Source organism: Anser brachyrhynchus (assembly GCF_964034855.1).
Source record: "Anser brachyrhynchus genome assembly, chromosome: 5".
In the NCBI taxonomy this organism is placed as follows: Eukaryota; Metazoa; Chordata; class Aves; order Anseriformes; family Anatidae; genus Anser; species Anser brachyrhynchus.
In genome coordinates, this window is record NC_137699.1 from 30,351,289 (window position 1) to 30,379,016 (window position 27,728).

Below are 27,728 nucleotides of genomic sequence, written 5' to 3' on the forward strand. Positions count from 1 at the left end.
ACAGCTCTGACCACAAGTGACAGCCAAGGGCAAAGACGCTTCCTCGGAGCACAGATTTTTGTCTTTGGACAAATCAAAATTAGTAGCTACCAACCATAACAATTGTCTGCACTTGTGCCTTCCTTGAGAGAAAAATCAGCTGAGTGAAAAATCAAACAAACTGATCCCTGAGTCCCTCCTCTGATGCATTTGTATTGAGTAAATTAAAAAGCTGTGATTATTTCCTGTTGGATTCAATGAGCCTTGTATTTGGGCAGGGTGGTGCAATCAGGACAGTCATCAGCTCTTGCCTCCTCACGCAGCTGTCACACACTCCTCCAGCCAAGTGCCACAGTAGCCTCTCAGCTGATGCCCTCTCTCTTCAGGCTGTGAGGCTGATCTCTGGTGAGGTTGAAGCCATAGCCATTTCTCATTGTTAGTTTACTATGACAACATAATGTTGATGCATCTCCTTTAGCAAGAAAAAAAAAAAAGCAGTTTTAGTTCCTTTCAGCTCAAAGTTTTGCAAAGTGTCAAAGCAGTACTGAGTACAGAGCAACAACAAGACAGGTGGCAGATGCTGAGCCGTTCTGATGGGTGGGAGCAAGATGAAGCAGCTTTTGCAAGCTCCTGTAAGAAACCTGAATGTTGGGAAAAGATCATCCAGATTTTTTTTGTCCTACTGCTTTCTCTGGGGCTTTACAATATGTTGTCAAAGGATGAGTAGAACAACACCCGTGTTTTCCAGTGTTCTAGCTCCTCTGGTGGAGTGACAAGCATGATGCTCACAGGTTTAACTCATTATAAAATCTAATAGAGGTTATGTGTATTTAATCTACAAATAAAGCCAAAGGAAAGATAACTGAGCCTGTCCCTGTGAGCAATAAGCGTGTTAGAAAATGGATCATTATTTCTGATAGCTTTATATTTACCCTTTTTGGCAGGGGGATTGGAAGGACCTTGAGAGAAAAGTAGGGATGGATTTTTTTTCTTCTCAGCTACTGAAGTATTGCAGAAATATTCCTGTTCATTATGGAAGCAAAATGTGAAAAGTTCTTTTAAAAATTTATTTACTCATAAATCTCTCACAGTGTGGTATGCTAAGGCTTCATCCTACAACACATTTCTGTAACATTACAAACCGGAATGCTTACATAATCATACCAAGGATAGAAGACTTCTTTCCTATTGTGATACAAAGCAAGAAATTAGTCTCAGGAATAGTTAATTTTAGTTTTTCTGTGTGTGGTTTCATTCCCCTATCCCCAAAACAGCTAATGGAGTGACCACCAGTGTATTTCTGTGATTAACAGAAAATCTCCCTTTTAAATGAGAAGACCCTGCTCCAGCAGGGGGATTGGACTAGATGATCTTTCAAGGTCCCTTCCAATCCCTGACATTTTGTGGTTCTGTGACCCACACTCTGCTTTGCAGTACTTGGGCTGCACAGATTCGGTTTCTGTAGCGGGCGCAAGCTCCTAACACCAGCCACAAACACGCAGGTTGCTTTTTGGCAGGCACAGTTGTTGATGTGCCCCATTAGATCAGGAAATGTGTGGGGTTTTCCAGTCTCTGCAAGGTAAGTGCTGTTTTGGACAGTGTCCCAGGGCTGTGGCATCACTGGGGGAGCTGCAGCACAGCGAAGTGGTGATGTGGCACTGCCGTTCCTGGCTCTGAAGTCCCCTTTTTCCTGTGCCCCCATCTTAGCTGCTCCCAGGTTCCCCCCATACCCATCAGGGAAAACTCCTGGTGGGGCTAAGAAGACAGGAGTTAGGAACCAGAGAGAAAAGTCATGTTCTGGAAGAATTTTGGAAAAGGAATAGCAGAAAATATACAGCCACTGCTCCTGGGAGATCAAATACAGCTGCCTCCAGAAACAGACGTCATCTTCCAGGATACAGCCTTCAGTTCCAGCTGCCCCTCAGAAAGAATCCATGCAAACACAGAATAAATAGGCCTTAAAACAGGTTATAACATGCTGTGGAGAATGACAGGATTTCCATATCAGGACAGATGGAAAAGGTGAAGCCTGCATATTTGACTGAGAAGACAAGTTACAGTGTATATGGCTTACACAATGCTGAGTAATAACGAGAAAGTACTTCTGGGTCCTGTGCAAGCTTTCCATGTAGCATGGAAGTACTGGAAGAAAATGGAGGAAAATTAATTTAAAAAAAAAAAAGTGATATTTGTATTCATTTCATAACTAAACTATGGAAATTCTTGTCATGAGATGTTCTTCAGGAGGTTTGTGGCATTCATTCAAGACCAGACCTGTTTTTTTTCCTCAAGGTAGTTAAATGACTGCATGACCACAAACAGTGCTGTGACAAGAGGGGTTGTATTAGGACCCCCAACTCCTTGAAAGTCTTTGAAAGTGGCATTAAACAGCTTTGGTAGGTGATATGACTGCTGAAAGATTTTTCCTCCTTCCGCATTAAACAGCTTTGGTAGGTGATATGACTGCTGAAAGATTTTTCCTCCTTCTGTTATCCTCAGGTTCCCAAGAATTTGGCATGGTGGAGGTCCTGATTCTGTCCCAGCTGTGACAACACAGGAGGTTTGGGGTATTTTTAATGATTAATTTCCTGCTTTAGGGTGTGCCTCTGTGAGCAGCTCTCTGCAGACAGAGAAAGGAGATGAAGATCAACAAAGCAGATGCTGCTTATGGTCGTACTCCCCTTTACAAAGATGTTAAGGTTGCAGCTTTCCAGGAGAGGATCTTCATCTACAGCATTTTATCACCTTGAGATGTCCCACCAACTGTCCCATCAGAGCCCAAGACCCATACAGCATTCAAAAGCAGCACATCTCAGCAGCTCTTTTCAAGAAATTGGTAAGAGATGCTACATCCTGAGGCTCTCTGTGCTGGCTGTGCAGCTCCATGCCCAGTCCCTATTTGGATGAGAAACATCTTTGAGTTGAACAAAAATGGAGGTACCCAAAGTCCATGTTTGTATTCTAGAGAATTTCAGGTACCTATTACTGAGTTGCGGTGTGGTTCAGAGAGAGCCTTCCTGCATCATGGGGGAGCCTCTCTCCATCCCCCTTTCTGGTTTACCAATGGATAAATACACATTTTGGGTATATGGGAGGGGAGAAGATGAGAAAAGGATCATGTGAGGATTTTTCTATTCCTTTTTTTTCTGTTCTTATTACTGGAAAGTAGTCTTTGGGATTTTCTTTGGCTGAACTCCCTTATAACCCTCATTTGTAACAATGTCATCTCAAATTACAATCCAGATATTTTTCTGTCAAAAGCAAGGGGAGAGGAAGGGTTGGTAGTAAGAGGTGATATATTGACTTGCTTATACCCTAAAAAAGGGTATAGACTGTGAGGGTTTAGTTTATATTCTGGGAAGACAAGAGTTTTAGATTTATCTGTGTCTATTTTGGAAATGCCCAGAATGCTGGGTCATCTCCCTGTGTGTAGCTATGCAGCCAGACCACCAAAGACTTCAGGGACTGTTACAGATTTGTCCAAGTTGCAGGGTAAAAGCTCAGTGCATTCATCTTCACTGCTTGGGGCAGACCAGGTCACTGTGCCAGCTACACAGGACTTGTTTTCCTGGGAGAGAGAGAGAGCGCATCTCGGGACACAGCCTGTTCAGTGATGCGGAGCGAGAACTGTTCATCTTTTGAGCAGATTGCTGTCGTACCAGTCCCTAGCCCTGGTCAGTCTATTTCTGATAACATAAATGCTTAACGAGAGCTTCTCACTCTCTGTTTCTCTCTCCCTTATGCATGCTAGTAGTATTTAATGTTCACTGAGTCCAGTGGAAATGATAGCACTGATGGGAAGAGGAATACCGAGGATTGTTGTGTACAGCTGAACATCGCAGAAAAAAGGTAGGGATTTGGTGGGGGGAATATTACTTCTGTGTTTATGAACTGTTTTCACATAGTCTGTATTTATGAGCTGTAGCTCCTAGAAGGACTATGTATTCTGAATTAAGAATACCAATTCTGTAAAGCTAGACCCAAATCTGTGTTTCGGAATACTATCGAAACTTCTGGACAGTAGAGAAATTGACAATGAGAGAGTGTCTGGTGCCAGGCTCAAGACACGTGCTGTTCTCTTGCTCTAACACTAGCAAAGTTAGCAGTAAACATGATGCCAGTCTCCCCATTATTTTTTTCCAGAGAAATGCACAATTCCACGTTGACACCAGGAAAGAAATAACTTAGCGGATGTGTGCCATGGGCATGGGAAGCATGAGAATATGAGAACTGATTGAAAAACTGGGTACTGCTTATAGACAGAAAACAACACAAGTTCAGGGATCCCCTTTTGTCTGGACTTTTCCATGTTCATTGTCGTCTGTGAGAGCTGTCCCGTGGTGGTGGGGAGTAGTGGAGAGGGGACACACGGACAGAATAACATCTGAGGAAAACAGGCGTTATCATGCTGGTAGAAAATAAATGAATGAATGCTGCCCTGGAGACTTGAGTTTCAACTAAGAAAATTAATCAAGCACAGTACAGAACTACCTGTTTTTCAAAAATAAAAGGTAGAAAAAAAATATTGCAAATGGCATTGCATTTGCTTCCCAAATAAAGGGAAAATGAAAAGTCAGAATCCTGCTGGAGCACAGCTTTAGTCGTGGTCTTTAATTTCCTGAGACTGTTAATTGCAGCAAACAGCAGTCTCCATGCAATGTTCCAGGCCTGTGAAAGCACAGGTTTAAGCAGGGAAATACATTTCTTAAAGTGGGGATGTTGCAATTTTCTTCTTAATAATGAAGTTGGGCAAAAAGCAAGGAGATGATAGCCAGCATATGTATATTCTCTGAATCTGCCGTACCCGCTCAAATTTAAGGCAAAAGCACTGAAGGAAGAACATTGTGAAGAGCCTGAGTAAAACCTGCGATGTGCTGGGGACTTTTTACAAAAGGACAGTATTTACATGCATGGTGAGGACCAGATGGCACAACAGTTCTGAAAAGATTTTGCTCTCCGTTCTTTTTTGCTGGTTCTGGGTATTTTTCAGCAGCTGCTGTGGAAGTGTTCTCTGTGTAAATAAAGTTGTGGCATTGACAGTGGGCAGTTTAAGGCTGCAGGACGTTCCCATGGCCTCTGTAGCTCTAGATGGTATTTTTTCCCTGAGAACCTTAATCTGCCTAAGACCAAAATGCTTATAGTGTGGAGATGTGTCTAGCTGCTATATTGAAAACAGATAATTTCCAGCTATTTGAAACCCCATGCAAAAGGCAGTCTGTTCAACTTTTGCCAAAGTTTTCTTCTTACGCTAAAGCTTGAATACCTCTATAGGAAACTTTGGTAGCACAGAGGTGCATATCCAGCCTTGTAGCCGTGTACTGGGCAAAATCAGCTTTAACACAATCAGGGGAAAATTAGGATTATATCCTGACCATGGTAGGATGTCCTAAGGCAGCAAATGAAGGGGACAGGAAGATAAAATGGGGTCTTTGATTGGTGTTACTTCTGTTTTCATCTTTCATTTTTTCTTTGATTTTATCAGTTTCCTTTTCAGGATTTTTCCTGGCAGTCCAGCTGTTGTGGCCAGCAATGCAGTGTACAGGCACTGAAATTGTTGATATGCTGGGTCAGTCACAGAGAAAAATTGTTTGACATTACTGCTGGATTAAGCCTGCTATCCCTACAGCCAAAGTTATGTGTAAAAAGTATCTTTGAAGCTGGTGCTATTTTTTCCTGGAATAGTAGTTTGCATTGTTGTGTATGAAAACTGTTATGCATTGAACTGCTGGTCTCAGGATCTCATTTTAATGGTGGCAGCAAAGCTGGGACCCTTGGATTTTCTGAGACCTCACACATGACATGTGTAAGGACGTTGCAATATTAGGTTATTTTTGCATTTTTCTTTTGTGTTTGCCTTTGTTTTTTGCAACATTCCTGTAAAAATGTGTAACAGGATAGGTCATTAATTGTGAAAAAGAAGCATTAAGCCCCAAGAATTAAATGTGCTGTGGTCCAGACTGGTCTTTTTCTCTTAGCTCCTCCTCAGGTTTAGGAAACAATCCCGAAGGTTAATGGTTTGTGCAGAAACAAATCCCTGCTGATTGAAGTCTCTTAGCTGAGCCTCTTCTCCCAGCATCCACCCTTCAGCAGCTGGTCTGAGCTGGTTGTCCCAGCTCTCCCCAAGAAGAGGAAGAGAAGGTGTCATCTGCAGAGAGCAATACATTCCACCATCAAATCTGTATCTAAAATAGGTGAATTAATGGCACCACAGTGACTACAAAGGAAGTCTGGGATGTTGTCTTAGAGGAGGACCTAACCACTTGCCTGTCAGAGCTCATAAGGTGAAATGGCCATGTAGTGTAGGAGAGCATTCCTGCTACCTGGGTCAGCGTACCATCCCCATCAGACAAAGCTGTCCTTCAAGGAGAACGAGCAGAGTATTTTTAGCTTTGTTGGGAATTAATATCTGATAATCTAAATTACTGTGAAATTGACGGAAAGATTAACATACAAACTGGTGTAGCAAAGACCAAACGAGTGCATCTGCTTTTAAAAAGACGACTGCTAGGGAAGAGCCAAGGCTGGATTTTGTCATCAAGTGCAGGATTAAAAGCGGTAGGTTAAAAACAAAAACTGCTTTAAATAATTAAAAACAGACTTCTAGAAACATGTGGGCAGGGGCTTATGTGTGGAGGCTAGAAGGTAGGAAGGAGATAAATATGCAGAGAGCAGGCAGAGGTAATGCATTGCATTGCTTCTAAAATGAGCTAAAATCAAGTAGCCTTTGAAACATGCAGCCCTGCTCCCCTCTTCTAACTGCAGAGTAGTCTTCATTTGTTGGCTTTGTTTTCCATCAGACCTGCCAAACTGTCCTCTTTTGTGGCCACATGGCCACTAGATCCAGCTGAGGGACATGCAGGGAGTGTGTGTCCAGGACCCGAGTGAGGAGACAGTGTTTTGGTAGCAGGTACCTGTTAGATCCATTGGATCCTGAAATGGTGCTTCAGCCCCAGAGGACTGGTGGGCCGGTCTGGTTGTCCTGGAGGCCACGTCCGTGGGGACTGCAGCAGGTGAACATGCAGCTCCTTGGAGATGTGGGCACAGATGGTAACAGTTTCATCTTCCTTGAGAGCTTTGGGAGCTGTGAAGCAAAACAAAAGTATGAAATCTAGTAATGAACAGAAATGTGGCTGTCATTTCAAGGTGACTTATGAGTTCCCATCTAGGCTAGCTCTCCAAAGTTAGTTGCTCTGAAATACATTTAAAGCTACTCAGTTTGGAAAGTCCATGTATCAGACAGGCAGAAGCAAGAAAGACTTAGTGCATTAGAAAGGAAAAGACACCGTAATTACTTTTGTTTTTTCCTGATTATTTGAAAAAGTGAATAGTTAAGCATCTCAGAAAGAGAAAATTTTCTTTGTGTTCTGAAAGGACGAGGAGGACCACCTGATTATAGCAGATCGAAAAGAGCTCTGTTTTTGTAGCATGTGTGGGTAGATTATAGCTCACAGCCACATGAGCTGATCTGTGGGCCTTTTCTAAATATGTTCTAACTGTCATGGAGGGTACTATTGCTTTGCACAATATGGGGTTCAAAGGAAGAAAAAACTCTAGCATAAGTTCTCTAAGCCACCGCAAAAGTAAAAATTTTACTGAGACTGAGGTGGTCCTTTGGGGTGTTAAGGACTTTCTCCGTGTTTCAGTATTTATGCTTTCCTCTGTGCTATTACCATTAGCTGCTGAGCAAAAATCTGAGAAGCCTTTTAAGAAGGAAGGAAAAAGTAAGACAGGCAGTATCATAAGAGTGACTGCCTCTTGGGAATGCTAATAAAAGTGCACCTCAAGACATTTCCCACAATTAAATATTTCTATGAAATATAGAATTTGCATCACTTCTGCTCAGTCTCTTTTGAAGTCTGAGTCCCATCAATATTTTAGTAAAAGAATTTCCTGGCAAACGACAACAACAAGAAAGCAGAAAGAAAGAGCTTTAAACAACGAGCTTGCAGAAGCTAGTGAACTTGTACATGTCCATACCAAAATCCTGGTGCTGTGTTGCGTTAACAGACCTTACTCAAACAGATATTTCATTGTCAAAATGTAAGGATGAGTTGCATAAGTTCCACAGAGGATTGCTCTTGGTCTGGCAGTATTCATTAAATTCATTAATGAGCTGGATGATGACACACAGAGAATTGTTATTAAATTTGCAGATAATTTCAAGCAGCAAGAGACTGCAAGTATGTTAGAAGCCAGGATCAAAATTCAGTGATCGTGATAAATTGCAGATATGATCTGGAAAATGTGGGAAGCATTCAATATAAGAAGAGCTACCTTCAGACAGTAATGAGGAACTATAGAAATGCAGGACAGCAAAGAACCATCTTCAAAGCAATCCTGTGGTTAAAGATTTAGCAGGCATTGTAGACCACAAATAGAACAGGAGTCAATAATGCTGGGCTAGTGCAAAAGAAAGGAACACCATCCTGCGCTGCCCGTGCAAGTGCAGATTCCGCAGGATGGGCTAATCAGAATCGGGAGGCATGAAAAAAACATAAACTGTAAGGAAAAAGAACTGTTGCTGTCTAACCTGATGCTGAAAAATGGGCAGAAGTCTTAAAAAAAAAAAAAAAAAAAAAAAAAAAGTGGAAGTTTGTTCCAAAGAGAACAGGGATAATCTGCTGTCTATATCCATGATGAAAGAAATAATGGGTTCCAATTTTAACAACAGAGATTCATCTTCAATATCAGGATGAACACAGATAACATTTCCATAAATACAGGAATAAATTTCCTGGAGTGTCTTCGGCATCTCCGGCACTGAATGTCTTCAAGGACTTGTCAGTAGTAACTCAGGCACAGCTGATCCTACCTTAGGCAGTGGGACAGACTAAGGAATTTTCAGTCCCCTTCTGTGCTACAATTTGATAAGAAGCAGAAAGAAAGAAAGAAAAAATCAACAAAAATAACCCACTGAGTAATTTACATGTTTAGTTAAAATTAACTATACTAATCTGAATATGCATCACTGCAGTCAGCTTCTGGGGAATTTAGCCTTCAGTTGCTAAGAACGTAAGCAAGAGCAAGTTGAAAATTTCAGAATTTGTAACTTGTCAAAATTTGAGCAGATTTTCACAGAACGACACATCCTTGTCACCCAGGCCCATCTCCCTGATACATTTTTAATGGTAGCCTCAAAACATGGGAATATTCAGTTACAAGAATATATTTAACATGGGAAAAAGTTTTTGTTTTTTTTTTTTCCTCCAGATCTCACTGGAGGGAGTTAAACGATTTTTGCTGAAACTTTAAAAAAAGAAAAGATGAAAAATTAGAAGCCAGCCTTGTGCTGATCCATAAAATGAAACATTTCAGCCCAAGCAGCTGTAGTTTGATAAGAATATCAACAATCTGAATACAGGGTGCAGTACATCAAAACAAAACAGACCTTCAACTAATGGCAGAATTTTAACCATGCCCACTGTAGTTATTTACCTGCAAGTGAGGGCTTACTGTTTCATCAGTGTTTATAATGCCCTTTGAGATCCTGATAATTAAGTGTAATAAAGAGTTGTGTTGATAACAGTGATGCAGATTTGAAGCAGTTTCTTGGATGAGAGAAAAAAATAAAACCCATGTTTTTGTAAAATTGGTCTTATATATTATTTATTAAGCTTTCCACAAGTATGTCATTCTCACGTTGTTTAACAGAGCAGAGAAGTTTGAAATGTTTCTAATTTAAATGGGCTCTATCGGTCTCTTTATTATCATAGGTTAGCAGGCTTATCGAATTAAGGCGTGTCATCAAGAGTTCCTGGTGAAGCTCTTCTGGCCGCAGAGGTGGAAGATGAGACCTGAGCCCAGAATCCATCTCATATTTCACACTGCTGCGATTTGTACAACTGCTCGAGACATCTGGATGCCTGGCTTTGAAGGTAAGAGGGATTTGCAAAGCTAAAGGTAAAACATATCTTCTCCCATGTGTGGTACTTTCTCAGCAATAATTGAAAAATCATCCATTAATATTCACTCGAGCTTGAAAGTGATTTTTAGGTACTATTCTGATTCAAATTGTAGAAATCTTTGACTGCTCAGACTTTACTGTTGTTAACAGAAAAACAAGTAAGCAGAAACAAAGTAAGAAAATATACACCAAAAGCAAATATTAAGTGTTAAACTCCACTGCCCAAACTAAAAAACTCACTGTGGTGTTCAGTTACATAAATTAGCCAAAGGGAGAGAAATGGCACCGTATTGTTTAGATAAACCATGAACAGTCTGTAAAGTTTTTATAACTACTAGAGGATAGATTTTTTATGTAGAAATATGTGCGTGTACACAAGGTGAACATATGTAGATAGATACAGACATACACGGACATGCATTTTGATGCTGGGGCTGTGTTAGTGGGTACTATAAATCATCCAAGCACAGAAAAGAAATGTTTTATAGTGGTGTTGGCAATTTCTTCCATATGTTAAATGCTTTTCAAAAGCAGGAGATTATATTGTTTCTGCTGTGACAAATGTACAGTTTAATAAGATGCAGATAAACAGTGGTGAGAGGGTTATAGCATACAAACAGCATGATCAGGGCTATGGAAGGCACATACTGCATCTTGCTAGTTTCAAGGTTTTTATAAACACATTTCATGCCTTCCTCCACACTTCAGGCTCCTCATTCCCACTGCACACTAGCTCCCATCACAGCTTATGTAATTAATCATGATAAAACCTATTTCAAACAGAAAAAGTCCACAGGAATCTTCTGCAGTGTTGCAGAAGAAAATAGCCAAGGATTTTGTAATCTACTCAAGGCGAGTATTCCTTATGCACCTTTTCCAGGCCGGTAGGAACAGACTGACTGGATAGAGCCTGAATTCAATGGGAATTCACTCATTCCTGCCATTTAGTACAGTGAGCTTTCATAATACTTTGACATTGAATGTGGCAAAAGTGGATAATCTACCCAGTCCTGGAAAACTTGGCAAGTTCTGATGAGATTGATGGAGTCTGGGCAGGATCCTGACTGAAGGACAGAAAAGAAGAGGCATTGATAGCCATCAAGGAACCGATCTCCTGGTGATTAGAAAGAAGTGGTGGAGAGATCTTAGCAGAGTCCTTGCTGTTAAAGATAAAAATAAATAAATAAATCCCCTCTAAAGACATGCTGTTAGCACAGGAAAGCAGGAGACTGCTGATCTCACTCAGCTCTGTGCTCTGATTTGTTCAGATGTGTGATTTTATAGGCAGGAGAGAAAAGCACGCCTCTGTTATGCTTGAGCAAGGACTAGAGTGTTCAGGAAATGGTATCGTTTCCCTTCTGATTAGCTGCATTGCTCTTGGTCCATTTTGGGATTCCAGTCCCCAAACTGTCCCCAGACAGCATGAGACAAAGCTTCTTACACAAACCTCTGTTTAAAACATCCAGCAAATCAGGTCTTCCAAACTGTCCCAGGTGTATTTGCAAAGACTGCATATTTCTTTTCCACAGTGTTCTTTATTGATAAAAATGAACAGAGGGGCCACTACTAATGGCGTTCTGATATTTTTAGCTTTATACAAAGAATTTCTTCTCAGGATTTTTGGTTTGGTGATTTCTCCAGACCAAAGGGACAAGTTCTCCCATGCCTGAAATTCACCACTGGTTGGTTTTTCTTTGTTCTTTTTTTCTAATGATGACAGGTCAATGCAGTTTAGAAGTTTGTCAAAGATCACCCAAAATTTCATTTGCAAATACAGCTGCAATCCTGTTGCACAAAGAGAGAAATTCAGTGGAGCTCAAAAAGGGTGGTGCATGCTGGCCCTGCGGGGCTCTGAATGTTTCCTATTATGTTGTGTTTTTTTCTGATAGCTCGCATGATCCTCGTAGATATAGAGGTATACGTTTGGCTCATTCTGTTTAACTCGTGGCTCAGAAACTGTCAGTATATGCTACCTGCCTTCTTCAGCCTGACAAGTTCAATTTCTGCAAAACGTGTTAACGTGGATCAAAGCAAACCTCTTGTGGGCAGAGATCCCTGTGGGAGAGTTCTCCCTGGAGAGAAAGCATCTGCACTTGTAGAAGCCTGGCAGATGGGGCAGCATCTCCTACACCGGCTTTCCCTCTAGGGAAGGGTATGCACAGGAAGGACTCAGTGGAGCAAGGCCCAAGTACTTGACTGTCTGCTGATAAAAGTTCCTAAGAGTCCTTCTGATGGAGGTGGAAGGAGGAGCCAGCTTTCTGCAGACCTAAGTTGGTTTGGGGTGGAATGGCTGAAATCAACCATTTTTCTAACTGCTGCCTTTTTCTGCTGAATCCGTACAGAACTTAGTACACAGAATAAAGCATTAGAAGTTTTTGAAGTCTCACTCTGTAAAGACAAGCTAAGAACTGCAGATGAGTACCATGAAACTAGCTGGGAATACCTACTGTAAGTAATGCAAAGCAGAAGAAAAGTGAACATCACTTGACCTGCAGCTTACTGGTTACAATGACAAGATGCAGAATGGTTTTCTCCTTCTGAAACTCCACATAGGGGAAGTAAGGTGGGCAAAATTAACAGTACCCCATAACTTGCTCCTACTGAATGCTAGGATGAGTCTGTACTGCTTGTAAACCTTCCAACTTGCTAGTCAATCTAGCCACCAGTTTGATAAGGTTAATTGAAAGTTTACAAAACAAAGGATTCTTCTGTAAAAAGCTGATGAATTCAAGACTGCTGCTACTGTCTGATACTTGAAACTGTACCATGAAATAAGCAAAGGGCTTTGAACTGACACTTTAAAAAAAATCTACAGTATGTAACATAAAAGATATGCTAAAACCTCCTTAAAACTACAAAGAAATCATGCTATAGCAGCTCTAAGAAACAAAACAGGAGAGAAGAAGAATTAATGCATTAGCTAAGGTCTTATTTAGTTTGCTGTAGGAATGTCTGTAAAACCTATTGCTCTGTTGTTCTAATGATGTAGGCTAAGACACAGGAGATAAGAAAAGCCAAGGCACTGAAAGCTGTTGCAAAACTAGGTCACTGTTAAATTAAACATTTTATGAAAAATAGAACCTACCTGGAGCAACTCTGAAAACCTCTTTGCCTTTTTCATGCACTCGGCTACAGAGGGGCACTTACACCACCTCACTGCGTCCATGGGGAAAAGCCCCAGCTTAGGCAAGTCTCGGCACCTACACCTGAGCCAGCAGCTCCATTTTTTTTCTTGTAATTAATGCTTATTGAATCTTTTTGAAGGACGTGCCACAGGGTAGTTATTGGATCAACAGCCCTGTGAAGGGAAAGCACTGACCCAGCCTCGGAGCACCGCAGGCACGACAGTGAGCAGGACAGCTGGCACCGGTCTTGTGAGCACCAGCGGGTATCGCTCTGGTGTCACAGGCACTGCACGCAGTGCTGGAAACTTGCACCTTCCAAAGCCGGGATAAAACGACCCTTTTACAGCAGTCTGTATGAGAGATCTTTAGGGGAGCATACCCAGGTGTGTGGGAACCTTTCTACTGCTGCAGTCATCAGCAGAAGATGGATAACTTTATAAAAGTTGTCGTTTGGACTTTTTTTTTTTTCTTCAGAATTTCTCACTTGAACAATTGCAACTGTTCCAGGTACCAATCATTTCCAGACAGCCAGTGTGCGAGGCACGCCACAGCCACAACCTACTGGGACATCCCTGCTTTTGGTGCCAATCAGCAGGCTCATTGCATGTAAGCCTGGTTTTGATAACACCCAAATGAAGTAACTCTTCAGGATCTTAGGAAAGGGGAGAAACATGAACGCTATGCAGGGGCTTTTAAGACAGGGTAGATACGTTGGTAAAGTTGTGTTTCCTCTGTGGAGCTGACAGCCTTACCATATTATACTGCAAAAATCAGTCCGACTTGTGGAAACTAAACCTTGGAAACTCAGAAGCTCTTGGGGCTGAGGCTGGCACACACTGCTGCTGTGAAGGGCCTGGGAGCAGTGCTTCCCAGCATCTGTCCGTGGGGTTTTCACAGACATTAGGGTCGTTTCGGGGTGAGTTCTTTCTGGAGGAAAAAGAAAGGAATAAAAATCTTATCCTATCTGCTGGAGAAGCTGGTGGAGCATATCCGTGAGAAGCATGCAAGCTACTTTGCACAGCTAATTAATGTATGGAAACTCATTCTAGCCAACAGCAATGGCTTTTGCCCATGTGACAGATCTGCTTGAAAGAGCTATGCAAGTCAGAGTGATTTTGTTTAAGGCGCTGTGAGTGATAATGGTGTGCAGGGTCCCTTTGTGGCCCCGGGCTTCTGCAGGGAAATCGTGAGCATTCGAAGACCATGACCCGGCCCGATAAGGCTTTCCTGCTTACACATGGAAGAATTTTACCTAACAGCTTGGTCGTGCAGTAATAAACACATAAATAGAGCACGGGACAAGCACAACGCAGAATCATATTCCGCATGGCCATGAAGTGTACCCGCTGAAAACAGCAAGAAAAAAATAAATGAAAAGGAAGACAGAGGCTTGCAATCCGGAGTAAAGACCGTGCTGAAGACCGGAATGCAGGGACCACGTACGAGGCAGTGACTGAATTTCACCGAGGGTTTGGGCATCTGCAAGCGGGACCCCGCACGACCGAAGGAGCAGAGTTTCTCCGGGAGGGTCCTGAGGCCCTCAGCCGACCCCAGGTACCGGGACCTGCTGCGGGGCGGAGGGGGGGAACCGGGACCGGGGCTGGGGCCGGGTCCGCCCCCGTCCCGCCCCGCCGGGCTCGGGCTGCCGGCGGGAGGCGCGGTGCGCCCGCTGGCTCCCTCCTCCTCGCCCTCCTCCTCCTCGCCGCGGCCTGAGGGGCGCTGAGGAGAGCGGCACGGCGAGGCGAGGCGAGGCGGGAGAGCCCCGCGCCGGCCCTGAGGGCGCCTCGGTTGCCAGGGTAATGGGGGCCGGGCGCGGGCAGGTGGCGGGCGGGCCGCGGGCAGGGGAGCGCGGCGGGGCGAGCCCCCTCTGCCCCCCGGGGGGCTCGGGCGCTGCTCCCGGGGCCGGGCGGGCCCTTTGCGGGCTGGGGCCCCGCTGGGAAGAGGGGGGAGCCCCGGCAGGGCTGGGGAAGGGGCCGGTGCCCCGCGGGGGAACTTGGAAGCGCGGCGCCCCGCGGTGACGGCTCCCTCCCCCGGCAGGCAGAGCCGCGGGTCCCCCCGGCACCCGGAGCGTCTCCGCGGGCATTAACCGCGGTGGCAGACGCGCAGGAGTAGCTCGCAGGACCGGCGGCGAGACTCAAGTGTTTCTCCGAGGAAAACGCGGATTTTCCTAAAGATAACGGTGCGTGGCGGCTCCTGCGGCGTGCACCGACCCAAGCGGTGCTCGACGGACCCCGCTGCTCGCCCCACCGCACAGCCTGCTCGCCCCGCCGATCGCCCCGCCGGACACAGCCCTCACCAGGGCCAGGACGGCCTGGTAAGTCGGGGCGAGGGGCTGCCCGCTGCACTGCCCCCGTTACGCTGGCCTGACGCTTCCCAGTGCTCCCCTGAAATGAAAGGTTATGGGGGCTCTCGGCTGGTTTCTGTTTTGCTAAGTGCCAGCGCGTAGGGATGGGAGAAGAGGAAAAATCCGTCTCTGATAAACGAAAGCACGCTGCTAAAACTCACCTTCTCGCTGGCATCCCGCCCTGTGTATCGGTGGCTTCCCACCCCGGGGAAAGCTACACTTGGGTTGTGTTTGTGTGCTTCTGTGGGAAGTGCTTGGAGAGCTGCGAGTGTGAAAAGCGCTTGGTAAAGGCATGGTGTTATTTGTAGTTGCTCGCTGAAGAAATAGCAGAAGAGGTTAACTGTAGTTCAGAGCTTTGGGGATGGAAGGCGTTTGATACCATCTTAAATATTCTCTGAGGTTGATTTGGTTTTACATAGATGCAGAAGGCTGTGCATATTTTCCTTCATCCATTTATTTCTTTGCCTTTTTTTTTTTCTTTGAATGCCAGGTTTGTCCTAATCTTGCAGCTCAGAAGAGCTAGCAATTGTTTGCTGTGGAGTTATGATTCATAATGCTTTCTCGCCAGCTGATTGTGAACACTTCCACTATACTGCCTTGTAAATCTGCTTAAAGGAGAGGTCAGATGTTGAATTGTAGTTGTGGACTTGGAGGCATGGGGTTATAAGCACAAATAATAGTGCTTATTGCTTGAATGTGTATGTGAGATGCTGAAGAAACTGTTTAGACCCAGCCAGTATCGTCTTTATTTTTAGATGAGCTGTTCTTTTTTCTAGCAACCCGACTAATAAAACAGTCAGGCAAGCATTCCAATTTCTTTCCTAACTGGCTACAAGTGTGGTGGACTTTTTAAATAGCATTTTTTTTTTCCTTTTTAAATTGTAGTGGTAATCAGAAATAGTTAGTTGCTACGTGTCACACAGGTTTATAAGCAAAAGATGTTTAAAGATTGCTGTTCAACCTGTCTGACTAAGTTTTCTAGTTTCTCTTTACTACCTGTCCCTTCTAAGGAAAGGCATAGTATGAAGCTGCGTGTAGTCACCGTTGCTGCTGCCTGCCTTCGTTTCTTTCTGAAGGTTCCTGTGATGCAGGTAGTGCAGACGTCTGTTTTAACCAAAATGACACCTGAGGGTAAGAGGAAAAAGCATGTCCTCTGCAAGCAGTGATTACCTCCTTGCTAACCCCTGACGAGGTGCTCTGGTGCCTGGCACATAACTGGTGGAGCCCGCAGGTACGCTGCAGGTGAGCAGAGCACTGTTCATTCCTGAGAGTAACTCTGCCTTGGTTAATGCTCGTGGGAGGAGAGCTGAGCACAGGGGCTGGAAACGCCAGGATCTGTCACTGTCCCCTCGAGCAGCCAAGGAGGGGAGAGAAGGAGAGGGCAGCACTGTCCCAGCAGACTGCAGCAAACTAGAGATGGCAGGGGAAGAAAAGAAGCTGCTGTATGTGGAATAGTAGGAGGGCAAAATAGCTGCAGTGTGTCTTCTTAACACTGTATGTTAGTCTGTGGAGAAACTTCTGAATGTGCCATGGCTCATGCTTCCTGATGGAATACAAGGGTGTTGCCGGGTGATTATTTTCTTGTTCTCCTTCATAAAAATGTGAGCCTCCAGCTTTTCAAGAATGAAGGGATAGGTAACCCAGAGGCTCTGGCTTGAAGTACCTTTGATTTCTAAATTAAACCATGCAGCTATAAAGCAGCAGCAGGAGGGTGAGCACTTTTGCCCTTCAGAGCAGCTAGTGCATTCTGTGTGCTGGGTGCCTGGCACTTAAGAAGCATTTCTGCAAACACATCTAGGCTCTGTAGAGGGCAGATTGTATGAGCAAACAGGTCCATGGCACTGAGCAGCTCCAGAGTGTTTCAGAGGACGAGTATTCCATCTAGTTTTCAGAGCTGATGTGCTCCTGGTTCCTCGTGGGACTTTTCTCAGCTTGTTCACGATTGCATTAGTGTAAGAATTCATATCATGCTATTGTAATTACAAAGGAAACTCGGGTGCAATAGGATTATTATGTTGGTAATTTGGGGAGGTGTCTATTTGTGTCAGCCATTGAACTGCTGCCACCTTTGTGCATGAAGCAGTGCTCTGCCATCTAAAGTATCAAATGAGATGTAAGCTGGGCATCGGGGCCCTGTGTTACTGCTGAAGATGTAGTCGTACTTTGAACCCTGAACACTTGTTGCTGTCTGCATGTTAGAGAAAAGCTGACCAGGAGAAGAGCTGTGCTGGCCAAGCATGTTTCAGATGCCCGTTGGTGGTGATGGACACCTTTGGAGGTTTTCAGAAGCATCTGGACAAGTCAGTCGCTTGGTTCCTGTGGAGTTACACGCCTGATTCCTCAGGCTAGAAAATTCCCTCTTTACATCTTTGAGCGCGTACATGTAGTTGAACGTCTTTCTTCATATTCTGAACTAAATTGCTATGTTCCTACACCTCTAAGAATTTTTTCTGCAAATTTCTGCCTTTACTCAATCTCTTAACTTCCTGTGTAGTGACCCTGTGTAATGTCAGAGCACTGCTCGAGTTGTGCCCTTGCGGTGGTGTTTTATAGGAGTTTTGATGTGGCTAGAAGGCACACAGTCTGAAGTAATTTGAAAAATTTGGCATATCTTTATACACTTGAAAAGATAAAAATAGATGTATTATGGAGGCTAATGGGGCTGGGTTACCCTTTTCTTTTAATGATATAGTGACTTTTTAAGTTTTTTAAGGATGCTGTTAATATTAGTGAATCTGCAATGTTTTCTTAGTCCATATACATTTTACCAAAAGACTTTCCATAATTTTACGTACTGTTTTTAGCTGGAGTGATAGCATAGTGCGGTGGCTGGGGAATGAGCTGATTTCTGCTGTTGTGCTTTATGAAGAGAGGAGCAAGAAAGAGGAGCTAATTTGTATTTTCCTCGGTGGTTGTCAAGCTCTAGAAAGATTGTAGAGTCAAGAGAGACTGCTGCTACCCACTTGTGTCACATCACATCTCTTACTGTTTTTTTTAACTTTGCTGTAGTTGATGGCAAAGATTGTGGAGGGAGACATAGATTAAAATTTCAGCGAGCAATAGAGTTCTGGCATTTTGGTGTCCCAGGAGCTCTGCATTGTCATGCTGGAATCAGCTCTCTGTTCCTTGACCCAAGAGCAGCAGAAGGTGGCACAGGTACTGCACCCAGCCTGCCTGGAGGTGGTGGGGGCCATGAAGTAGCTTGGCAGTGAAGAGGAGTTAGTGCATTTTTTTAAATTTTATTTTATTTTTGCCAGGAATCTTCAATTCAAGAGAGTCACAAATGTCATCCCGGTGAAGAGGAATGCTATGTCATCTTTTTCACTGTACTTACAGAACCTGGCAGCAGTGGTGAAAGATTCACAGGGTAGTTAAAAGCTCCTCAGATTGATTAATACAGACTTACTGTGCTATGGGGATGTGTGCGCTGAGCAAATGAAAACTAATGGCTTGAAAGCCAGGGTTTATATGTTCAATTTATTGCTCTGCCATCCGTTATGTGAATGTGGGGAAGTCACTTAATTTCATTGTGATTTAGTTTATCATTTTGTAAATGAAAATAATATTTGCTTCTGTCACAGATGAGCAACTAGTTCTAGATCATGCCTTCACTAGTGTAACTGCAGTCTGGCATGGACACTTATTAGGTCAGTTAAAGGAGCTGTCTTCATATGAGCATTATAGTGTAACAGCAGTGTAGTAAAGTGTAGCAGTTTTCATTATGCACGTGGCATATATTGCTATTTGCAGTAGTTGAGTTAGGGCATTGTGGAGTTCAGGATAGAGGAACCACTGCAGTGGGATTTTTAGACTGTGCTGAACTGTGTGGGTGCGTGAACTTGAGCTAGCTAAGTCAGGAGTGCCTCAGATGCTTTTTACATTGTAATTACAGAAATGCTTTGGACTTCATTTGCATCTGTAAAGGGTATACGTTTCTGAGATAAACAGCTGGGCAGTGAAATCATAGTATATTGCATAATGTCCTTGAAGTACATGGAATGCAACCAGGGCTGTTGCATAGTGCCACATCTTCAAAAGCACCTGTGCCTTTGGGTAGCAAATTTCCCATTTAATTTTATGCAGGGCACTTGCAATTTTCCATCCTCTTGAGAATGAACATCCAGCAAGAACTCTCAGCACTTTGGGATGTTTTAAATGAGATTCCACAGTCACCGATCAATGCAGGAGTGAATTGGTTGTTATATCAACTTGCATTAGACTACCTGAAGGGAGTTTTATTTTACCAAACTGCATTTGGCACAGGGAGCTTATGTGGAGTGATTCTGAAGTGGGAATCTAACAGGTACTGGGGTGTATATTTTCTTATTTTAATATTTTGATTTTATTGTCAGCCCATGTTTGAGTATCCATTAGCTTGCACTTCTTCTCATTCAGTTTTTCTTTTTAATCAATCTTCTTCAGCTCTTTTCAACTTACTGGATATAGTGGAAACTAGAAAATGCAGTCCATCCCCCAGAAGTAGTTTACTGCATTTGCAATTAATTTTTTCTGTGGTGCATGAAGTACAAGGCACTTCAAGAGACAGTATATTTGATGGACAAACTTCGTGGGCATGCTCTTAGTACACCTTGACTGATCCAAAGATGATGTTTTTTCAAAAAGGGATTTATATCGGAAGAGGGATTAAAAGTCTACCCTCAAGCATTATATTATCAGTGTAGTCAGTCATCTCGTTTTCCACAGTGAAAGATTTTGGCCAAAAAGCTGGCATTGTTGCGAAACAACAAAATACAGCTTCAGCTCTTTCCTTTGCAGCTGCTCCTTGCAGGCTGATAGCACTGTATAAATACTGCAGTTGCTTGGGATCACCAATTCAGATGAAGTTCAAAGTTGGGCTATGCCTCTCTCTTTGCATTTCTAAACTCTCATACTGCTGATGCTTTATTTCAGTTAAATATTCAGCATATATTTGCTGTTACATTCTCTGCAACTATCCTTGGTAACAGCATGTTGGCTCAGAGCTTTTCCAAGAGCCCTTGTGCTTGCAGCAGTATTTTTTTTATTATTGGAAGGTAGAATGATGATAGGTGGGCACTCCATTTTGTTCTGAATGCTCTGGAAGGAGGATGGGTGTACTGGAGCCAATTTCTTCCTTGGTATAGCATCATCCTGGTCCATTAAATCAAAAATAAATTTGGTACACGAGAGCCAATTTTAACAATTGATTTCATAAAGGGAAACGTTTGCCTTGTTAACAAGCGATTCCTGTGTCGATATTCCCCACCACCCATCCATCCACATCGCACCTTTTCTTTCAGTTGTCTTGCTCTCCTTGCTTATCTCTCTGTCAAATAAAAGAAAGCTCTGAAAGTGGGAAACATCTTCCCTTTAAGTCAGCAACGCTTCCAGCACATCTTCAGTGGACAGACCGGAAAAGAGGTAGTGTTTATTTCTCCTTTTTTTTTTTTAAAAAAAAAAAAAGTTCTAGTCCATCAGGGAATTTGGGACCTAGTCAGTGTCAGATGCTGAGCAAGTTCCTTTGTCTTGGCTTCTGCCCCTGGGTTTACTGGCTGTAATATCCAGTTGTAGACAATGTTTTTCATTTTTCCTAGTATCTACAAATACCTGCAGGTATAGAAATATGTAGGCAGAGTATCCAAATGGGGCACGGCTGCCTGGGGAAAAGTGAGGAAAATAATCATCTCCTGCTGTCTGTCGAGAAGCCGTGTGATCTTCTGACAGGTAACTGAGACGGGCCACCTGTGGCTAACGTGGCACCTTGAGCGTGTAGTCATTTTATTAAAGGGCAAAGGTAACTGGGAAAAGCAAGCGAGTGGTGACAAGTACGTACAGAAAACAGCTGCTCGCATTAAATTATGCAGTGGGCTGAGTTTAAAATGGTAGCCTGTCTATATGCAGGAAGCCAAGTGGCTTGGCTTGCCTCGTGTCTGAAGGCTAGTTCTGTCCAAATGAGATGGATGGCTGTGCCCGCAGTACATATCCTTGGCTCAGGAGTCTCTTCTGGCCACCAGATGGTATCTCTTCTGTGTCTTGAAGATGTAATGGTGGGGGGTTTGTGTTTTTGTTGTTTTTACAATGAATGCTTTAAAAAATGTGAGATTGTTTTGCAGCCCACGGGGATAAGGTTATGCATCATAGGACAGGATGTGGTATCAGGGTCTGTGAAGTTGCAAAATTTATTGGGAAACTGGTGGAGGAATGAGTAAGAAGTTGAGAGGCTAACCTTGTGTAGGATCACCCCCACTGACTGTTGTGTGCAAGCGGTGATAGGAGAGACCTGTGTTCCCAGGGCGATGCCTGCACACGTACTGGTTTGGAGCTCTCCAGAAGGGAGCCTGGGAGCAAGCTAGCAGCCAGGCAGTGCGAGTGGTCAGGAGCACAGAGCTTGCTCCCTGCCCTGGTGCTGTATGGAAATGTAGGTATCCCCACAGGATGTTTTGAGGCACGTTTTTCACTGGAAGCAGACATGCTGGTATGTGCGTGCCAGGTGTGAGCTGGTACAAAGGGCAGAGGAACGGGGTCCTTGGGAACCTATGAATTTTCCCTGTATAAATGAAACTGCTTTCTCATAAACAAAGAGGAAGTTGTTTGGCCAAAAAATAATAATATTGAAGTTTAAGTGAGGTTGCTGGAAGTGTTTATACTTTGTTACTTAAAAACAGCAACAGAGTGAATATTGTTGATAGTACTGCAGAGCTCAGCACTTGTAAGGAGGGGCAGAAAGTCTGGGGATGATCTTCCACTGGGAAAGTATTTTCAGAGTAACTTACTTGAGTTACAATTTGATTTCCGAAGCTGTCATTGGAAGGATTTTTATGTGCTTTGGGAACTGGACTTCACTGACCAGAGGCAGACCCCTTGGCTGCTCCTCCACTCAGGGAGCAGCGCCGTGGTACCTGGAGAGGCACCGGACCCTTTACTCGGGCACTGCTGACTGTGGTGTCGCTCCCTACGCAAGGATCCCCAGTCCACCTTTCACTAGCACATAGCTCCTCCTGAACATCTGTTTTGGGAAGGGAACGTGCTTGCAGAGCCTTGTTTTGCTGAGGTGGTCAGCGGGGCAGTGTGCGGTACCAGGACACTGGTGGGGACGGCGGAGTCTTGACCTCAGCTCCGGTCTTTCCGGCTCTTTTCTGGTTCAGATGGATGTTGTGTCGGTTTCTGTTTGGAAAATTATTTCACTAGTCACGCAGATTTATGTTTGAAGGAAGAGCAGAGGTGAGCATTGCAGTGCTCTTGAGCTACATCAGATAAAAGCAGACTGCACAGCCCAGCTGGGGCCTGGGGATCCTCTGGTTGATGTTTTTGTTTTGGTGTGCAGGATGACTTCTGTGATATGCTCTGTGTTGTCCTCTAGTATGCACATCTTGTTAGGCATGCCTGATCCCTACTTTAATGAAGTAATAGTTAACCAGGAGAAAAAAGGGAACCTACAGGTTTCCTTCTTCCCAGTGCAATTATAGAGAGACTTGTAATGGATGTGAAATATCAACTCGATAGTAATGGGCACTAATTGAATGCAGGTTAACTGGTTATTTTTCCCTGTCTCTTCACTGCTGTCACTTTAATAACAAGATCTATTTGATCTGAATATTGAATCAAACCAGGTAGGGATTTTTCCTACCGAGTTCAGCAGGCGTGTGGCTATATGATTCCTCAGGCGCGTGAAAAGCCATGTAGTCTAGATGTGTTCAGTAGCTAGAATGAAATTAGCGGGATATTAATGACATGAAATTAATTTTTATTCTACGGTGGTGTGCTAAAGCTTCAAATCTCTTACGATTTGATGTTAGTACTACAAGTCAATGATAAGCTACTCTTGAAATACAGTAATTAACTAGCACAAAGGTCATTTCCACTTACTGTTACCCCAAATTGCATTTCAGCCGAGCAGTGCTGATAGATATTTACATAGGGATTCATGTACTAGATTCTGTTGTCTAGGATTAAATTTGTGCAGATTACTCAGGCAAACTCTATTTTATCTCAGATGTGCAAGAAATGTTTGCAACTGCCAATTTTGCCTATTAAGTTGACAAATTATTTATTAAATGTAGGATCAAAGCCTAAATATGATCCTGTATAGGTTTGTTAAACCCAGGTGATATTTTCAAGAAATAGTTTGTCTTGCAAAATTTCTTCTAACTTGGCATTTCTTCTCTTTCTGTCTCCATTATCTATAAAACCCAGAGTCAATAAGGACTCGTAGATGGGGTAATTTCTGTGAAGCAGATGGGTTTTTGTGCCTATAAGAGTTTTCTTACAGCAGTCATTTGCAGTAGTCAAGGTATTTTAGAGCATGAATGGAGAGCTGTTAATTTATTGCTTAGTTTTTATCACCGAATTTACATATATGCTGAGATTACATACTGACGGTATTGCTGCCTGAAAATGTAGAGGTTGTTGACTTTGAAATTTTGTTATTAAACTCCTGTATCAGAAAGTGTAAAGAAAAACAAAAGGTTTTCTTGCTTTTCAGAGGAATATTTTATTGGTTATTCTAGTTTAAATGAGTTCACTGATTCCTTTGTGATATATAGGAGCTATTCTGTTTGCAGCCTCTGGCTTTGGGGGGAGTTTGAGAAGCCTGATCAGATAAGAGGGAGATAAAGCTCACCACAGTTCAGTACGTTTTGTCTGGGGCTGCCTATCTAGTCCAGCATGATTATGTTTCTCCAGAAAAAACAGACCCATTATAAAGAATAAAATAATAAGAAAAATTGAAAGGAAAAAAAAAAAGGAGCCAAATGCATCCTCTCTTTTTAGCATCTGTGTCTCAGTATTTTTTCTGGAGGTTTTAGTTTAAGGCTTCATAGGCTATCTTACCCCACACACAAAAAGTTACAGACTACTGGTTTGCTCCCTGTGTGTGACAGAACAGTTAGCACTAATGGTTTTCAAGTGTTATCACAGATACTGTGGAGTCTGGATTACTGCAAGTATGGCTATTGTCAGAAAAATAGCCATGGGAAAATAGTATCTTTTTAACCTTCAGGGGCAGTTAGATTTATTTATTTATTTATTTTGAAAATATGCTCATGGATTTTGGTTGTTGGTGTGTGGATGCGTGTTGGTATGCATTAGCCAGTGGAAATGCAGTAAATGGCCTGTAGAAGTGAAGTGCTGACAGTGCTCTTAGGTAATAATTGGTGAGGATCTTTTCTGGAGACTTCGTGTGTGATTTTAATTTAAAAAAAAAAAAATAAATAATGTCCGTATTCACCCTTCTCTGCCCTGCATAACAGAAACATCTGTACAAGAAGGAGTTGGATTCTCTCCTGGTCAATGCACTGCAAACATTTACTTAGGCTCAGAGGGCAGAGACTTTTTTTTTTTTTTAAATAAATCAGTAGGATCCCTTGAAAAATTAGTCATGTGATTCTCTCCTGCAGGGGTAAGGGGGTTGGTTTTGTTTTTTAACAGAATGTTGTTGAGTGGTAGCACTTATCAGTGCAGCTTTTTTGCAGTTTTGCAGTGCAGTGGGCCAAATAACATTTTAAAATTCTGCCTGGAAGGAAGAGAAAGGGGGAAATTCCTGCTCTCACTGGGATCATCATTACGACTCAGTGAATGTTTTGTTCTTCCTGGCTTCTTGAGCTCACAGGGATTCCTGAGTGGACTGTCTAGAGGGTTGCAAGACTTGATGTTGTTTGGTTTATGGACATGTGTTCTCTTGGGGTATAATGAAACCACTGACAGGCTGCTCAGAGGCCATCGGTGGCTTGAGATGTTCCCAGTAGAGCCATCACCTGTGTTGGCTGCATGTGGACAGGCAACCTAGAGGTGAATAGCTCAAAGCTATTACCAGTTCCCATGGTCATTCTGTCTTTAGCTCTGCTCTTTTAAAATGTATAGATGGGGATGTGAAAACATATAGACAGGAAAAATAAACAGTCCAACTACCAAAGCTGTGCAATGACTGCCAGGTTTAATTTCTGCCAGGGCTTTGCTTCCTTTCCTGTTGCTGCCTCTCCAGTACTTGGTGTAATCAATTAACATCTACTCTTTATTGATGCTGGACGCCAAATACATAACTGTTTTCTGCTGCCACTTGAGTACTGTGTATTTGAATATCAGGCTTTTTTTTTTTTCCTTGTTGCAGAAAAGCCAGGGAAAACAACTGTTTGAAGAACACACTCACTGCAATCAGTACAAGTTGAAAATGGTTGCAAATAATATCCAGATTAGTCATTTGATTATTTGGCAGTGTAGTTTGCCAACACATGGAGAGCTATTAAATATGGACTTCATGGTCCAGCTGCTCCTCTCCCCACTTTGATTACCATCAATAGTATCTATTGGGCCTCTATAGCTTATATATAAATAAGGTTGGAGTTCTAAAAAAAAAAGTAAGGGTTCTTAGCTTACATTGATTTTCATAGTAAGGTAGTAATCATAAAGGAACGTGCATAACTAAATGTTCTTCTGATTTGTTTGGATTATTCATTAGAACTGAGAAATAAAAATTAGTTGGTGTTTTCCTGCATGCAAAGCTGATATGAAGTCCACCTATCTATATTTCTGCGCAAAGTGAGTTGAGATCTGCACTAATGTCATACTTGCTACTAAACTGAGTGTGACAACCAAGGAAGGACACCCTGTCATTTTTCAGATGTATTCACACAATTTATGCTTGGGTTGTAGGAAGCTGAATTAAGCATCATTTTGTAAAAATATATAAATAAAATTATTTGTTTAAGCCATGTTGGTAGTAAGAGGGGAAGATACTAATTGTCTTGAAGGAAATAATTAACACTATGAACCAAAATGAAAAGTATGAATTTACCTTCAAATGCACCCCTACCCCTTCTGTTGCTTGTCTTGTTGCACTGGAGTAGCTGAGAAGCTTCAAGATTCACCGTGATGGGAAATCATGAAGTATCAGAAAAAATCAAGTGAGCTAACAGCAGAATAACAACAACACAACTTGTAAATGAGAACGTTCAAAGTGAATAATGCAATGAGTGAACACAGCTAAATAGTGCTGCAGAGGGCTTTTTGACTAGAAATTGGAAATTTCTTCTTCAAAGGGCACCGCTCAATTAAAAGTTAATTCCCGTTGTTTTCTTTTAAAATATGGATGATCTCAGATGTAATGTGAGGGGTAAACATGGTCTTTCCATAATGCAGGTGAAGCTGAAACTTGGGTGACCTGATGTATGCTCACAACTCTGCTTTGGCTTGTCATTGCCTTCAGGAAGTTACAGAAAATCTCTACCTCATTAAACTGACTGGGGATACAGAGCCTAATTGTTTAGCGCCTTGAAATCAAGACTAAGAAAGGCTGTGAAAATGGACATTAGTGGAAATCATTCAAAGTGCTGTAATTGAAAATGTTTTACCCTTCACCGTTTGTGCTATTTGATATTTTTTTGTATCTAATCATTATGCTTAAAGAATTTATTCCATTTCCTTTTTGGCTCATGACCTGGGACAACAGTGCAATGTCTGGGCTTCTAGCAAAAAATAGAATGGCAATAGAGTATAATTTAGAAAAACTTTTAATATGAGTTAAAATTAATTGATACACTTTACATTTAAAATAGCGTCTAAACTGATCTGAACATCTGTTGTATGTGTGTATTATACGCTGAGGCATTTTGTCGCCTGTGGAAATGTGAGAAGTCTCTTCTTTCTGTAAGTAAGGGAGGAGGTTTGATGGTGAATTTTTTTTTAAGAAACGAGTCTGTAGGTCAAGTATCCATGTATATATTTTGAGCATATTTTGACATTTCTGTCTCAAATTTTAATAAAATATTGGTACTTTCAATGTTAAAGCACCTCTGCTCGTGGAACAGCTGTGGTGCTTGTGTCTACAAGAGGCGGTGTTACCTCTTAGGCCGGTGAGGGCCGTGACGTGACTCCATCTTGTCTCCTTGTCTCCTCTAAGGTGTAGCTTGTCAAACACGCTGGTGGGAGAAAATTTTAAAATGTAGCATTAGATATAGAATGTAAAGCATCTTCCCTGCACCGTGACTGTATGATTTTTTTAAAACAAATGTTTTTGGCTGGAGCCTGGCATGACCTGGAGGAGATGAGGCAGCACTTTCCTAGTGCTTTTAGAGGACAGTTGAGGCGAGGGAGGGTTAGGCCTGGTGGTTGACCTGGAGCTTGCTGGCTGTGTGACGAGGAGAGGGGAGCAAAGCTGCTTGCTCTGCCCTCGTCCTGGAGAGTGGAGGGCTGAGGGAGGGTGCTGCCACTGCCCTGCCAGTCTCCCTCTGTGGGCTTTCTGCTCGGCCCTCAGGGCTGCAGCTTGTCCTGGCATTTTGGTGGGGTGTCACTGCAGCTGAAGTCTGGAGCGTGGTTCCCCCATACCGTCCTTGTCCCTCTGTTGCGTGTCCTTCACATGCTCCCTACAGCCTGGGGTGGCTCTGACTTCTGTTCTTGTCCCCAC

General features: G+C 42.9%; 1 protein-coding gene and 1 long non-coding RNA gene across 20 annotated transcripts in view; one reads left to right on the forward strand and one right to left on the reverse strand.

The window, feature by feature from the left end:
- Positions 1 to 318: 318 nt before the first annotated feature.
- LOC308196680 lies at positions 319 to 27,720 on the reverse strand. Of its 2 annotated transcripts, XR_013952341.1 has the most exons (4): positions 15,514 to 27,720; positions 6,891 to 7,060; positions 2,054 to 2,121; positions 327 to 451 (listed from the first exon to the last, which is right to left on the reverse strand). It is a non-coding gene; the product is annotated as an uncharacterized lncRNA (long non-coding RNA). The 2 variants fall into 2 exon arrangements; XR_013952340.1 differs by lacking the exon at positions 2,054 to 2,121 and having other exon boundaries at positions 319 to 451.
- The window catches only part of RGS6 (regulator of G protein signaling 6), a 281,434-nt gene continuing 256,282 nt past the window's right edge, over positions 2,577 to 27,728 (forward strand). For 8 of the 18 annotated variants that reach the window (XM_080596046.1, XM_080596036.1, XM_080596026.1 and 5 more), the window contains exons 1-5: positions 2,577 to 2,815; positions 3,731 to 3,828; positions 9,693 to 9,854; positions 11,773 to 14,562; positions 15,046 to 15,322. The gene's annotated coding sequence lies outside the window, so the exon portion shown is untranslated. Of the gene's footprint in view, positions 2,816 to 3,730; positions 3,829 to 9,692; positions 9,855 to 11,772; positions 14,563 to 14,622; positions 14,805 to 15,045; positions 15,323 to 27,728 lie in introns of those variants that run through there. The other 10 variants (XM_080596042.1, XM_080596047.1, XM_080596037.1 and 7 more) reach the window with 8 other exon arrangements.